This window comes from Pinus tabuliformis, chromosome 4_2 (genome assembly GCF_031772625.1).
Source record: "Pinus tabuliformis cultivar Carrire ecotype Pingquan chromosome 4_2, CPIR1, whole genome shotgun sequence".
In the NCBI taxonomy this organism is placed as follows: Eukaryota; Viridiplantae; Streptophyta; class Pinopsida; order Pinales; family Pinaceae; genus Pinus; species Pinus tabuliformis.
Window position 1 is genome coordinate 310,504,181 of NC_142304.1, and position 17,050 is coordinate 310,521,230.

Consider the following 17,050-nt stretch of genomic DNA (forward strand, 5'->3'; position numbering starts at 1 on the left):
GTATAAAACACGTCATCAAGCATACATGTCATATCAACAGTTCTTTCTTCTCCAAGATGATCTACAAAACAATCACTATAAGTGCTATGACAACTAGGATGGGAAACAAAATGTTTTGGATCAGCAACTTGTTCTTCTTCAATCAGCGAGCCATGAAAATTATAATCATTCCTTGTGTTGATTCTTTGCATCATCTCCTCCACTGCACTTACCAAAACGTCAAGCTTTACCTCTAGAGATTCGGCTGGATCTATGCTTTTCATCTCTTCTTCTTTCATCCTTGCCCGTCGGATCAGCAGATGCGCTTCTACACTTACTGCACAATTTTGCATCTCGTGAAGTGTTGCAATATCCTTTTCCCTCAGCTGAAACTCCATCTCCGGATCAAAGGCACCCGGATAGTGCAAGAGAGTAGATCTAGGAGTAGGCCTTATATCAGCTGGCATTGAATAATAAACTTGATTAAATCTGGCCGAAAACTGTTGTACTGTCTCCCCTGGCAATCTTTTCAGCTGGTTATACTCTTCTACAATCAAGGAAAGGTTTTGCCCGATCATCCACCTATCGAGAAAAACTTTGACGAACTGCTGGAAATCTGAGATGCTTGCATCAGGCAGGGTTTTGAACCAACTCTTAACTTCAGCTTGCAAAGAAAGAGCAAAAAGCCTCATACTAACATCTTCATCATCAACTTCAAAAAGGTCAAGAAATAACTCAAAATTCTGCACATGTTGCTCAGCGTTGACATTCTTACATTCATCGTCAAACCTCGGCAAGTATAGATCATAATTTTTGGGGAAAGGATGAAGAAAAGAAGGTAAAACAAGAGGCTTATACCGATCTGGAATTCTACAAGGTATAGGGGTATTTACAGCAGATATAAAATCGATCTTGGTCTCTTGGGCTCATCAATTTGAAGATGATCATTACAAAATTCGGAAAAAGGATCTTGATCAAGCTCAAAGGCATGCAAATCTTTGGTATTCACAATCTTCAAAGGGAAAGAGTCAACTGTAGGCCTGGGATCTCTTCTCAAATACAATATGCTTTGCAAAGCTTTCGTTACATTCTTGGGAAAAGAGAAGAAATAATTTACGACAAAGAACAAAATATCTTGGATGAAATTCCAACTTGAGTACCTGATCTTGCCATATTCTCCTTTCATGTTTCTGCTGGTCGGGATCATCCTCCAGTGGAGTCTTTGGATCTGATCTCGAAAATATTTTAGAGTCGCCAAGTGAATGATTTCAGCCTTGCCAGTGTCTGATCGTTGTTCACCATCAACAATCAGATCTGAACTTGATATATGTACTGGGGTAAAATGCAAATGAAGCGCTATGTTCACAAATCCCACAGAGATAGACTGAAGCAGCGTTTATCTACTTGCGCTGATGTAAAACAAGAGCGTTTTCGAAGGCTTCTGGCGTAACTTCAGGCTCCGTCTAAGACTTATGAAATAACACGACAATGAGCAAACGATTAATATGTTCTCCCCAGTATGGTCGCCAATATGTTAGCGCTTGGAATTCACCTAGGCTGAGATAGACAAACTCTCAAGGCTACATCAAACCATTTCACCTCGTAGCTAGCCCTACGAGGTATGAGAAGGCTCTCTCGGGTCAGATTCGATAGATCTTTCAATATGATTAGGCTGACCAATTAATAATAAAGATTTTAGGCTAGTAAATTGATAAGGGGGTTGATTTAATGATTTTTGGGGTTTTTGGTGGCAATTGGTGGAAGTGCAATTCAAGGTGCGGGGATTGAGCACAGTTTTCACAGGGGGATCTTAGGGGCAAGGTAGGAATGAGTGCTGATGTCTAAATCTGAGATGGATGATCAGAGATGATAGAGGAGAAGCTAAAGAGGGCAAACACACAATTCGAATCCTCTCTAGACAGTAGAAAACATTAAAATTGAACAAACTAAAAAGCTGAGCATGTCAAAACATGAGTTCAAACTTTACCACTTCATCTGTCCAATTTAGAAGCATAAGAGAGATGTGAAACACATAAACAAACTTACAAGAACATGTAGAGAACACACCATCAACAATCAGATCCACAAGAATCCTCAAAGATGTCTGTAAAACCCTGGCTTTCCTTGCCTTCAATTGCAGAAATAGATGCACAATATACAATGAAGCTTCCTTACACAAGAGTCCAACCATCAAAATGAGAAGGAGAGAGCATAATATAGACCATCTAGACCATCTAACTCCTTTCCCCACCTCTAGGGGTCGAGCTCAGCTTCCTAGGAGCAGTTTGAACTAATTCTAAACTAAGAACTAGAAAATAGGCAGCCCAACAACTTGCCTCTATTACTTAGCTAACTCATCCATGCATTAATTTTTCACTTTTTACATCATGGAAGCTTCTAGAAGGGTAAAGAAAGATAAAATCTACCAAAGTGCCATGAAAATATTACATTTATCCATCATCTACAAGTAAAAATAGTCAACCATAGTCAAAACAGTGTTTTTTGACCAAAAATGTGAATTCTGGCAAATCTGGAAGTTCTGGTCGCGCCCTGGAAGTTCTGGTCGCGCCCCTTCACAGTTGTTTTTGAGTGGGTTCCACTGGTCCAAATCAGGTGCAAGATGGCTCATTGGAAAGCTTGGCCTGTCTACTTTCCATCCCAAGTGGAATTTCTGAATTTGGTGTTGATTTGACCCCTCAAAAACCATTTCTCCCAAGGTCACTTTCTGCAACTCAAAAAGTGGGCAGAAAGTCATTTTTTAGGTGTATTTTGAGCTTTTGGAGGCTCAAAACTCAAAATCAGGCTTCTCCCAAGTATTTGTAATTTTTATTTTTGAATTCCCTTTCCAAAAATGCCAAGTCTTCAAAATTCCGAGCAGCCCTTCAAACTGGTCTCACCCGGGGTGAGACCAGTTCTTGGGAAAAACCTGTAAATTGCACAAAAAATTCACAAATGACAAAATTTTCTCCAAATTTATTGAAATTTGGGCTGGGAGTCCCCAATCAAGTACCATGCTGAGTCAAAGAGGCTTTGGCCAAAGTTTGGAGTGGATCGGGCGTTTTCCTTCGTTTTTGTGCTTTGGCCAACCGTCCTTGGAGCACCTTTGTTCTCGCCGGTATTTTTGACATTTCTCTCAAACCATGACACCTGTGTAAAAAGTGAAAGAGGCTTTTCTTCCTTGGCATGTTGTGGACAAAAACCTCTCTCAGTTTTGCAAAATTCATCTTTGATTGCTCTGGAACATCATTTGAGTGCGACTTGTCCCGATGTGTGAAGCAAGGAATTTTGTCGAAATGGAGCGAGATGAAGGGGATAGGGGCTTCTAAATTCTTGGGGAAATTTTTGGGAGTGGGGAAGGATGTTAGGAAACAGGGGAAAGTGGAATCTCAGTGATTGAGTGAGGGGAAGGGGTCGAAAAGGGCAAAACACAGGCCAAACCTAGAAAATTGCCAGATTGTAGCTAGAAACTAGGGTTTGTGCAAAAATGAGGAATTTGGCGGATCTAAGGGATGGGAAGTGTTTGATAAGGTACTTTAAGGATAGGGGAAGGTGTATGAACATCAGGAAACAAGTTTTTCCGGTGATTTGACCATCCAAGAGAAATTGGCTTCAAAACCCTAGGAGAGGGAAATGACCTTGCCTGGGTGGCAACTGAAGCATGGACCAGATGTAAAATGACTCATTAGACACTGATATGATAATGACAACCATATGAATGATGATAGACTCAGCTGAATAGTGACATGGACTGACATTTAGGCAAACCCTAGACCTAATGCCTAGTGACCAAATTTTGCTTGAAGACTCACTGAAATGACAAAATTTGACCTTGACACTTCAAAATCACTATGTAAGAGCACATTTGATCACTGGAGGAAGGCTGTAAAGACTGACACTAACATTGGCTCCAATGGGGATGGCAGCTCCTTGGAGGTGCCAAGAACCTCAGACCTCTTGGGAGAGCAGACCAGTGCTTTATTCATTGGGCAATGGAGTCATAAACTCAAGCTGAAATGCATGACTGAAAACTGACACAAACTAACTTAACAACAAGACTAAAAATTGACTCATAAAGGACTCATGACTCAACTAAAAACTGACTCGATACTTAAACACAACCGAAAAACTGAAAATGATGCTCAAAGTGGAGCTTATTAAACACAACCTACCCTAACAGTTTCATTCATCAGCGGATCAAGTGAAATGAAACAACCAGTGCAACCAAGTAAGTATCTCGTCTGCTGTTTGAAACCTCCACACATGTTTGTTTATGAGCAACAAGAGAGAACTACTGAAAGGCAACTCTGATGGCAACTGAGAAACAGATCCGTTGAATGATATGAACTCTCTATCCGCCTCCAAAAACACTGCATAAGGATCTTGAAATTCAAGCTCACTGGAACTTAGCTCATCCAATGGATTACTTCTCTTTTCCTCATACCATGCATGCAAACTTTGATCTGAGCCTTGTGACGAGACCCCTGCTGAAAATGATGAAGAAACTGGCTGCCGGATCAAATTCATATCAGCACATTTTTCAAGCTCACACATAGTAAATGGAGAAAGACTTTGACTGCAAAACTCATCCAAAACATCAGCTATTGGATCATGAAAAACTTGAAAAGACTGCTGCAACCCATTTTCTATTGGTTCCAATGTGACTACCTGATTTCCTACATGTTGCTCATCTTGTTCTTTAGAGATAATATGAAAATTCTGCCTTATAAACTGAAATGCTTCGAAACAAAAGGGTAAAGAATCTTCCTGCATCATCACATCATGTATTTCATCTTCCACAACTTCATCTATAATCTGACCTTCATCCTCAACATTAAAACTGAGTGATTGTTGATTTGTTATAGGCTTTTCATTTGAAGATGTACTATGCAATCGATCCTTCAAAAACTGAAATGATTCAAAACAGAATGGCACGGAGTCACCTTGAATCATTAAATCAGCTGCAATTTGACAATCAATGGCTTTCGGGGGTTGCAAATCTGAATATGAGAAGTCTTGAACGAAGTTTTCATCGCGCTCAAGAGGATCCAAATCAAGACTGGTCAACAACGGATTTGTGATTGCATGGAAGTTGTCTCTGATGAACTGACATGAATCAAAACAAAAAGGCAAAGATCCTTCACTTACTTCAAAATTTGCTGCACTTTCCTCGTCACTGTCATAGCTGATATATGATGGTTGATCATTGTATTCGAGCTGCTGAAAGTGAACTTCTTCCTCCCACAAACGAGCTGCTGATTTGTCTGCAAGATTAGCTTCTGTTTGGAGAACATAATCATCATCATACTGATCATACTGAGGCAAATCATCGGTATAAAACACGTCATCAAGCATACATGTCATATCAACAGTTCTTTCTTCTCCAAGATGATCTACAAAACAATCACTATAAGTGCTATGACAACTAGGATGGGAAACAAAATGTTTTGGATCAGCAACTTGTTCTTCTTCAATCAGCGAGCCATGAAAATTATAATCATTCCTTGTGTTGATTCTTTGCATCATCTCCTCCACTGCACTTACCAAAACGTCAAGCTTTACCTCTAGAGATTCGGCTGGATCTATGCTTTTCATCTCTTCTTCTTTCATCCTTGCCCGTCGGATCAGCAGATGCGCTTCTACACTTACTGCACAATTTTGCATCTCGTGAAGTGTTGCAATATCCTTTTCCCTCAGCTGAAACTCCATCTCCGGATCAAAGGCACCCGGATAGTGCAAGAGAGTAGATCTAGGAGTAGGCCTTATATCAGCTGGCATTGAATAATAAACTTGATTAAATCTGGCCGAAAACTGTTGTACTGTCTCCCCTGGCAATCTTTTCAGCTGGTTATACTCTTCTACAATCAAGGAAAGGTTTTGCCCGATCATCCACCTATCGAGAAAAACTTTGACGAACTGCTGGAAATCTGAGATGCTTGCATCAGGCAGGGTTTTGAACCAACTCTTAACTTCAGCTTGCAAAGAAAGAGCAAAAAGCCTCATACTAACATCTTCATCATCAACTTCAAAAAGGTCAAGAAATAACTCAAAATTCTGCACATGTTGCTCAGCGTTGACATTCTTACATTCATCGTCAAACCTCGGCAAGTATAGATCATAATTTTTGGGGAAAGGATGAAGAAAAGAAGGTAAAACAAGAGGCTTATACCGATCTGGAATTCTACAAGGTATAGGGGTATTTACAGCAGATATAAAATCGATCTTGGTCTCTTGGGGCTCATCAATTTGAAGATGATCATTACAAAATTCGGAAAAAGGATCTTGATCAAGCTCAAAGGCATGCAAATCTTTGGTATTCACAATCTTCAAAGGGAAAGAGTCAACTGTAGGCCTGGGATCTCTTCTCAAATACAATATGCTTTGCAAAGCTTTCGTTACATTCTTGGGAAAAGAGAAGAAATAATTTACGACAAAGAACAAAATATCTTGGATGAAATTCCAACTTGAGTACCTGATCTTGCCATATTCTCCTTTCATGTTTCTGCTGGTCGGGATCATCCTCCAGTGGAGTCTTTGGATCTGATCTCGAAAATATTTTAGAGTCGCCAAGTGAATGATTTCAGCCTTGCCAGTGTCTGATCGTTGTTCACCATCAACAATCAGATCTGAACTTGATATATGTACTGGGGTAAAATGCAAATGAAGCGCTATGTTCACAAATCCCACGGAGATAGACTGAAGCAGCGTTTATCTACTTGCGCTGATGTAAAACAAGAGCGTTTTCGAAGGCTTCTGGCGTAACTTCAGGCTCCGTCTAAGACTTATGAAATAACACGACAATGAGCAAACGATTAATATGTTCTCCCCAGTATGGTCGCCAATATGTTAGCGCTTGGAATTCACCTAGGCTGAGATAGACAAACTCTCAAGGCTACATCAAACCATTTCACCTCGTAGCTAGCCCTACGAGGTATGAGAAGGCTCTCTCGGGTCAGATTCGATAGATCTTTCAATATGATTAGGCTGACCAATTAATAATAAAGATTTTAGGCTAGTAAATTGATAAGGGGGTTGATTTAATGATTTTTGGGGTTTTTGGTGGCAATTGGTGGAAGTGCAATTCAAGGTGCGGGGATTGAGCACAGTTTTCACAGGGGGATCTTAGGGGCAAGGTAGGAATGAGTGCTGATGTCTTAATCTGAGATGGATGATCAGAGATGATAGAGGAGAAGCTAAAGAGGGCAAACACACAATTCGAATCCTCTCTAGACAGTAGAAAACATTAAAATTGAACAAACTAAAAAGCTGAGCATGTCAAAACATGAGTTCAAACTTTACCACTTCATCTGTCCAATTTAGAAGCATAAGAGAGATGTGAAACACATAAACAAACTTACAAGAACATGTAGAGAACACACCATCAACAATCAGATCCACAAGAATCCTCAAAGATGTCTGTAAAACCCTGGCTTTCCTTGCCTTCAATTGCAGAAATAGATGCACAATATACAATGAAGCTTCCTTACACAAGAGTCCAACCATCAAAATGAGAAGGAGAGAGCATAATATAGACCATCTAGACCATCTAACTCCTTTCCCCACCTCTAGGGGTCGAGCTCAGCTTCCTAGGAGCAGTTTGAACTAATTCTAAACTAAGAACTAGAAAATAGGCAGCCCAACAACTTGCCTCTATTACTTAGCTAACTCATCCATGCATTAATTTTTCACTTTTTACATCATGGAAGCTTCTAGAAGGGTAAAGAAAGATAAAATCTACCAAAGTGCCATGAAAATATTACATTTATCCATCATCTACAAGTAAAAATAGTCAACCATAGTCAAAACAGTGTTTTTTGACCAAAAATGTGAATTCTGGCAAATCTGGAAGTTCTGGTCGCGCCCCTGGAAGTTCTGGTCGCGCCCCTTCACAGTTGTTTTTGAGTGGGTTCCACTGGTCCAAATCAGGTGCAAGATGGCTCATTGGAAAGCTTGGCCTGTCTACTTTCCATCCCAAGTGGAATTTCTGAATTTGGTGTTGATTTGACCCCTCAAAAACCATTTCTCCCAAGGTCACTTTCTGCAACTCAAAAAGTGGGCAGAAAGTCATTTTTTAGGTGTATTTTGAGCTTTTGGAGGCTCAAAACTCAAAATCAGGCTTCTCCCAAGTATTTGTAATTTTTATTTTTGAATTCCCTTTCCAAAAATGCCAAGTCTTCAAAATTCCGAGCAGCCCTTCAAACTGGTCTCACCCGGGGTGAGACCAGTTCTTGGGAAAAACCTGTAAATTGCACAAAAAATTCACAAATGACAAAATTTTCTCCAAATTTATTGAAATTTGGGCTGGGAGTCCCCAATCAAGTACCATGCTGAGTCAAAGAGGCTTTGGCCAAAGTTTGGAGTGGATCGGGCGTTTTCCTTCGTTTTTGTGCTTTGGCCAACCGTCCTTGGAGCACATTTGTTCTCGCCGGTATTTTTGACATTTCTCTCAAACCATGACACCTGTGTAAAAAGTGAAAGAGGCTTTTCTTCCTTGGCATGTTGTGGACAAAAACCTCTCTCAGTTTTGCAAAATTCATCTTTGATTGCTCTGGAACATCATTTGAGTGCGACTTGTCCCGATGTGTGAAGCAAGGAATTTTGTCGAAATGGAGCGAGATGAAGGGGATAGGGGGCTTCTAAATTCTTGGGGAAATTTTTGGGAGTGGGGAAGGATGTTAGGAAACAGGGGAAAGTGGAATCTCAGTGATTGAGTGAGGGGAAGGGGTCGAAAAGGGCAAAACACAGGCCAAACCTAGAAAATTGCCAGATTGTAGCTAGAAACTAGGGTTTGTGCAAAAATGAGGAATTTGGCGGATCTAAGGGATGGGAAGTGTTTGATAAGGTACTTTAAGGATAGGGGAAGGTGTATGAACATCAGGAAACAAGTTTTGCCGGTGATTTGACCATCCAAGAGAAATTGGCTTCAAAACCCTAGGAGAGGGAAATGACCTTGCCTGGGTGGCAACTGAAGCATGGACCAAATGTAAAATGACTCATTAGACACTGATATGATAATGACAACCATATGAATGATGATAGACTCAGCTGAATAGTGACATGGACTGACATTTAGGCAAACCCTAGACCTAATGCCTAGTGACCAAATTTTGCTTGAAGACTCACTGAAATGACAAAATTTGACCTTGACACTTCAAAATCACTATGTAAGAGCACATTTGATCACTGGAGGAAGGCTGTAAAGACTGACACTAACACCATCTATTGAAGACTTTTCTCGAGAATTCCTTGATGTACTTCAGCAAGACACTATACTTGACAGAAGAACAAGGACATCAAAAAGGGGAAGTATCAATTATCTTCGAGTGGAGCTCAAGGGTAAAATTCCTTAAAAAGCCAAATGCATAGAGTTTGGAAAGGTGAGGGAGCTATACCCTCACTTGGTGAACAATTGAAAGTGATACTTTTGGGGTCCAAAAGGATTCCAGTGGGGAGAAGTGATCAGGTGCTCAAAATTAGGCTCAAAAATCAAAGTGTTAGGATCTTGTTAACCTTAGCTTTAGATTGAAGAGCTTGTCATTCTTATTCGAACAGTGTGAACGACACTCAAATCTGAGCTCATATGCAGAAGTTAGAGCAAGTCAAAGTTTAGGTTTGACTTAGACACATGGTAGGATTGGATGATGTGGTAGATTCCATCAGCGAATCGGGAGGTGCCAAGTGGTAGGCCACCATTTGTCCCCACATTTCACAAATCGCACATCGGTGAAGGGAGGTGTTACAAAATCATCCCCAACAAGATCAGGGTTGCGATGTGATAATCGCATATCGCACGTCACAACAAGGAAGCGGGTCGATATTACATAATCGACCCTAATAGGTTTGGGTTGCGATGCGATATTGCAATCGCAAATTGCAACACGATACAAAGTCCCGCATATACAAGACCTTGGTACTCCGCCGATTTTGAAAGGATCCCGGACGTGATACATTTATAAGCTCCAGTGAAGAGTTTCGTCGGGTCCGCCGAATCGCAATCGCATGTCGCCTGCCTAGTTCACAGTCCATAAGACCGCATGACTCCACCAATTGCAATTTGCGATGAACAGTCAACGTCGATGGTTTATGGCCCACCGCGCAGTAAAATTCTCGCTCAGTTAGCAGATTTTTGGAGCGAAATTATGGGTTCCTATCGGATGTGGAGCAATTTGTGGAGCAAATAATGGGAAAACAAGGGGAAGTCGTAACTTCTTCAATTTTCACCAAATTGGATGCAAAAGGAGGCTAGATGGCCATTTTTGGACATTCTGGACTCATTGGAGTAGGTTTCAGAAGCATTTGAGCATTGTAAACATAGATTTATACACTTTTGAGCATAATAGGGAGGCCCAAGCCATTGGAAGCTAGACCAAGGAGACGTAGCCCAGGAGGGATGAAATCCTTTATCATGTGCTTGTTTTAATTTGTTTTTTATGATGTTCTTTACATGTTACATGTTTATGCTGCTATTCAGTTTCTGTTTTATGTTAAATTTCTCATAAAACTAACATAAAAACTTTTCATTTCACCTGCAAAAAAAATCATGAATCCATAAGCACAATTAAAGAATTTTGTTTATAATCTAAGGAAGATCTTAGCACTACAAACTAATATTCTAAATCAGATCAAATAACTAGATCATCTGTCATTTCTTTGAAGCCATTATTGATTCACTTTACACCATGTTTATCCTTCAATTTGTAGATTGATTGTGTAAGCCTTGACCCCCTATATTGTTGGCATTATGATACAATTATGATAAGGTGTTTTCCTTGATGGCAACTCACTCAGATGACAGATCATAGTACAACTAGTAAATGACAATGAATTAATGATCAGAGAGGTATATGCAGGTGTGATGTGACAAAGAAGCGTATAAACGCAGGTTCACCATATACCAAGTCACATATATGTACACATGCACAATTATAGAAGGAAAGGCGCGTACATGTTGGGAATCTAAGTTTTGGTCTGTGGTATCTGGTCCGTGGTATTTGGTTTGAAGTGTTGATCCCAGGTATTGGGTCCAAGGTATTGGTTCTACGTGGTTTTGGACCATGGTATTGAGAGAGGCCTAAACCTATATAAGGAGAATATCATTAGGCCAAGAGGGGCAAGTGTACAAGTGATGAATATCTAATGAAGTGTGAGATCTAGTATGCTGGTTATGGGTTTGTGATGCTTTGCTCGATCTGAACCAAGGAGGCACCTATGCGGTTGATAAAGGTTGATGGACTGGGATCATGAAGACTAAAATGCATTATCATTATATGGTATGATCATGAATAGATCTGAATACTGACGCATGTCTTATCCTTTATATCTTATGTTCTAGGTATATCTGAAGTTGAAAATTGCAGCGAAGGTATAAGTAATTATTTTTAGATCTGTACGCGGGTTCCCTCTGGTGAAAGGGCGTATACACGCTGGTTCGACACAGTCAAGTAGCGTATACATTATGAGATTTGATATTTGAGGTTGCTATTGGTTCTAGTGGTTGTTGCAGAGTTCTGGGCTCTGATCTGTGTTCTGGTTACTGTGTTTTGATGACTAGGTTTCAGTGATTCAGTTGTTGGGTGATTCAGAGTTAATGACTGTATTGCAGTCATGATTGTTTTGTAATTATGGATCCAATATGAAAATTTATGAAACATGGTCCTTGGAAGAAAAGAGAAGGTTTTAGCCTTCTGTAGGTCAGCACCTATGTACTAGTACATCAGTTAGTACAAGAGCTAGGGGGTTGTAGCTTCCTTCCAGTAGTAGCTGGAGAACGAGAGAAGGTTGTAGCCTTCTGCAGGTGGGTGCATGCATACTGGTATGCGTCTGCGCCAGTAAAAAATTGTAAACGGAAGTTTCTTATTAAAAGGAAGATAAAGACAATTGCAGCAGGTGGTTTTCACCCACATTGGGTTTCCACCTTATATCATGGTGTTCATGTGTGATGATCTATTCTGTTTTACTGCACCCGTTTACTGTTTAAATGGTTAATAATGTTTTGATGCACTCATTAAAGATCAATTGACTAAATAATAAGTTTACAAGGTATACGATGGTTGCTCTAAACACAGTTGCATACATATGCAAGTTGCATTAACTGAAGTAGCGTACATAAATCTGTTTATGGAAATGAAATGTTGTTAAGTTGATAATATTGATTAACCCCCCCCCCCCCCCTCAGTATTATTTCCAACATATATATCACCTCATACTAATCTTGACTCTCTCTATATCTCCTTGTACTAGCATTAGCCTTCATATATCTCCTTCATTTACCTAGGAAGTATCTAGTTATAACTCTTCCCTTTGATGCTACATCTCAACTTATGCATGCATAACCCTTGTTTAAAATTTTGAAGTTTCTCTCACATTCCAATCCAACAAGTTTTTATCCATTTATCTAGAAAGGAAGGAAAGTATTGATGCAGAACAAATTCCTAAAATAAGGATTTTTTATTGTAGCAATGATATTTTTTATTAATATGGGAATCCCATGGATAATCATGATCCATCCTAGCTCCAGATCTATCATGTGTTGAGAGGGATCAAATCCATAGAGGTGCAAAACTTTCCTCTAATTTTTAAAATATAAAAATGGCTTTTAGCTAAAGGAATCAGACTCATCTCGAGACAAGATACATCCAGATTTGAGATGGATATATACTAGTTCTTAATCCATGTTTGGTTTGAAGGAATTACACATCTCCTTCATAGTAAGCAATGCATACTTAAATTTTAGTCATAATAAATTGTGTACTTTTGATATGTATATGTATGTATGTATGGAAAATGGGGTATTTTATTTATGGCCTACATTAGAACAATTTTTTCATTATTAATATATTTTTGAAATCCATGTGTCTAAATCCATGTGTCTACTTCATGTTGAATACAAAAGGAATTTCACATGTCCCCCATAGTGAGCAACACACCATTGAAATGTTTTAACCATAAGAAAAATGCACTTTCAATTATTTTTATGTGTGTGTATGTGTCTTAGGTTTATCTCAGGTGTTTGGGAGGAATATTTTTTATCCTCGACACCTAGGTTCAATTCTTCTAAATGGCATGGTGATTTCATATTGAGTGCATTTTTATAATGGCTTTGATCCTTGTTGTTGAATGGCCTTTAGCCCTATGGAATATCTTACCCTTGCATATGAGTTAGAGGGTGGGGTGATTTGATATATGGAATACATACATATATGTATGTATAAATGTATGTATGTGTATATATATATATATATATATATATATATATATAGAGAGAGAGAGAGAGAGAGAGAGAGAGAGAGTAGGTCAAATGGAAATAATGGAGCAATAGCCAACTATCACCTTAGCTAAATATCCCTACTCTTTACGAATTTTCACTGATGGGAGGAGTCCCTATAATACGACAATCACTATGAATGGTATATCAATGATCTAAAAGTAGTGATTCCAGGGGCCTATTCAATGGATAGACTGAAATGAAAGAGGTTATTTGCTGAAGAAGCAAGGTGTATGGCTCTCCAAGAAGGGCTAAAGGGAAACCTAGACCTAGGGATGAGGAGTGTTTCTTGATATAAAGTGCCCTAGTCCTAAGAATCCAAGGAGAATAATTATTTCCAAGTAATCCTTATGAAATTGGAGTGACAAGGTTGTGGGACCATAAAGAAACCCTAGTGGACCCAAAAAAGGTCAAGGGTTTGGGGTGAAACTTTAAACAAAAGGTTTTGACCAAGTAATGGGAAATAAAAAGATCAAAGAGATTAGATTTAACTTGACTTTTCAATCCAATGACCCTTGATGAAGCCACTAACCAATGAGGCCTAGAGCTAAGAACAGAGTTGGAGCCAGGGCTTGGAATAATTCCAAATATAGCCATGAGATTGATCTCAAAATTTGTGAGGTCCTAGAGGGTAACTGAACTCATTCACCAAATGGATGGCTACAATAAAAATCAGGTGATGCTCTAGGAGACACTAAGGTTAGGCCTTAGAGAAAGAAAGAGAGGAATATGAAAAGATTTTCGTTCAAGTGATCACCAAGGATTCGACCAGTGCCTAGTCTATTGGGAGAATTGTGTCAATGAGATTTCAACCTTTAGAGTATCTTGTGCCTAATCAAGGAGTTCCTCGATAACTTTGTATGGACCTAAGGGAAACAACTAGGTTACCAAGAAAATTTATATTTCTATTGCTGCAATTTGATGAATTATCAAGGCAATTACATAGATAATGAACCCCTAGGAACATGAATTCACCATACTAGACATGTAACATATGAAAAACCCTCACAAAATAAAATTTTCACTTCAACTAGGGTAGAAACATAAATTCGATGAGCGAAAAATCCAAACATTATACATGTGACATGAAATAGAGAAATATATTATGAAAGAGCACTTACATGTATAGTGAATATATCCAATCATCAAAGAGAGATAAAATCGAAGCTCCAAGACCAAGACAAGATTTCCAAATATCAAAATGCATCAAATATTATCCAATTCGTCCTCCAGTAGCTACATTGAAATTCTAAAGAAGAGATAATGATCCAAATCCAAGTGATGATGAGAAGAGAATGAGCCTCTCATCTATTTATATCATACTCTAAAGGTTTTACTTGCCTAATCAGGCCTAATGATGCCACAACTAATAAAATAATGTACACAATAACATTACTTGGTGACAAGCCTGCCAAGATAACTCCATAACATGAAAATAAACCTATCAAGAGGAGTAAAATGAAAGATAGAATAGGTCGAGGGCCATTGAAAGGCCTAGTGGAGTCCAATATGTGCCAAAATGTGGAAGGGATCCAAATATAGCAATAAAGGGGGTGGCCCCATGATCTCCAAGGTGTGACACATGGTGCTTCCAAGTTGTTGTGGGGGCATAAAACATCCTCATGGGTCTCCAAGTGGATCAAAAAATCATGTATCCCATATGTAATGGTTGGAAGAATGATGCATACCCTCCCTTTGTCTCCAATGGTGAGACACAACCTCATTTGGGCCCTGGATCAGTTGCCAAGTGTGTGGTGCAAGGGTGTAGTCGGCTGGGAAAGGTGTTCTAGGTGCATCATCATTGTCAAATAAGTGGAACACGAGTGACCAATGAATGGTAATAATTCATCCCATGATGTGGCAATCCTCTTTCTGCAATAGTGGAAGACCATGGCTCTCAAACCTCACACTACAAATTCCAATATGACCCTCCTAACGGCTTGGACCCCTTATAGGGAGACCAAACCCTAGATGAATACCCACCTACAATCCTGTATAAGATCCAATGTGTCTCCTCACCTTCCAATACAACAAATCATTAGTGCAATTGAGTAAATGAGATTACAAACCATGAAACCAAGTGGACACTTCATAATGTCATGCCCTTCCATAATTGAATTTAGAGTCTATAGGTGTCTCTAAGTTCAAAAGGAAGGTCAACCAAGGGCCCCATTAGGTGGTTTCAACCTCTAAGGGAGTGACAGGTCCATTGTACACCCCTCAAGTGGATGGTGGAATGTGATATAACGATGGAACAAAATGGGGGCATTAGGGGAAGGCTGTAATCCATATGCCACAATATAAGGGTGGCTACAATGAGGGAAGTCCACACTTAGGTATATAGATTTAGGGGGGAGAAATCGTGGCACATGAGTCACCCTAACCTTTGTTTTTCCACCCTTCTTCACATGCCTTTTTCCTTTTATTTATTTTTATTTTATAAGTACATGGGGCTCTAAGGGATGAGAGCATGATTGTTGGGTGTGGAGCCTGATTATCTCCTTGATTCAGAGGTCTTTGTTTTAACTAGATTTATACCCCAAGAAGACTATACACCCCTCCATGCCGGGGGGGGGGGGGTGTGTGGGGGTGACTTGTCCCCCCTGTGGGGGTCCGGGGGAGACCATCCCTCCCAACTAGGGGGGTCTGGGGGTAGCATCCCTGAAGCTAAAAATAGATGAAAAATTGCCTTGTAAAATATTGTAATTTCGTAGTCAATCTGGGTCATTCATTAGGCGGATGATCTGACGGTATAAGCTATGTTAATTTAGGGTTTTTGGCCTTAGAAGGAAACCCTCAGTTTATATGAGGGAATTGTATTATAGTTGTGTATTATTATTCTAAGCAAGAAAGGAAGAGGGGATTGTGTGAGAGAAAAGAGGAAATTACAATGGATCTTTTGTAGGTTGTATCACTTCATTTTGTTGGATAACATAAAAGGAAGGACTGGAGGTTTCTCCATGGATGTAGCCTAAATTGGGTGAACCACGTATATCTGTGTCCCTCTTATTTTATGTGTTTTCAGTGTTTATGTTTCCACAATATTTTATGTGTTCCATTGCTCTATAACATATACTTTTCTAGCAATGATGTGAATGATATTGCAGTGAATACCCGCTTACGGTTGGGCATTTCATCTCCCACCAGGGGTTGGGACAATAATGGGTTCCTTAATGATGAAGAGGGGCCAATATGAGGGGCCCTAGGAACCAAGGTGATGGCCATGATTATAGGGGTAGAGCTCATGATGGATTTTTCCCACATGCTAAATTTGTATGTCCCAACCATATTTTGCATTTTTAGGTACATTTCATGTCGAGAGTGGCCAAATTATGATTTTTATTTTATTTTTAGTTGCATAAACCTCTGGGGCATCATTCCAGGCCCGACCCAAAGTGTTGACAAGGGTAGGGGGGAGGATAAGTCCTTGTGGACCCGAATGGGAAATATGTGGAAATGGGTTATAATGAGAGGAGGGGAGTGATGTATGTGGCATTAGGAAGTGGGACCATGCAACCAAAATCGAGATTTTCCATCTAGTGGCACTCCTAGAGCTAACAACCAATAAAGGAAATCCCACGAGACTAGGATACAAGGTTAACCATCCAATTGGACAAGAGGACAATAGTACAAACCAAGCCCATTCTTTCCACCAAATCCCCCCACTTTTCCATGTTCAAGGTGTCCATGAAAAGTAAGCAAAAGTAGTCGGCTAGATAATGAAAATCCATACCTTCGAGGTTGGAAGGTCCATCTTCAAACATTCAATCATAACAAATGGGCGAGGAATAAAAATGGTTGGCTTAGGTG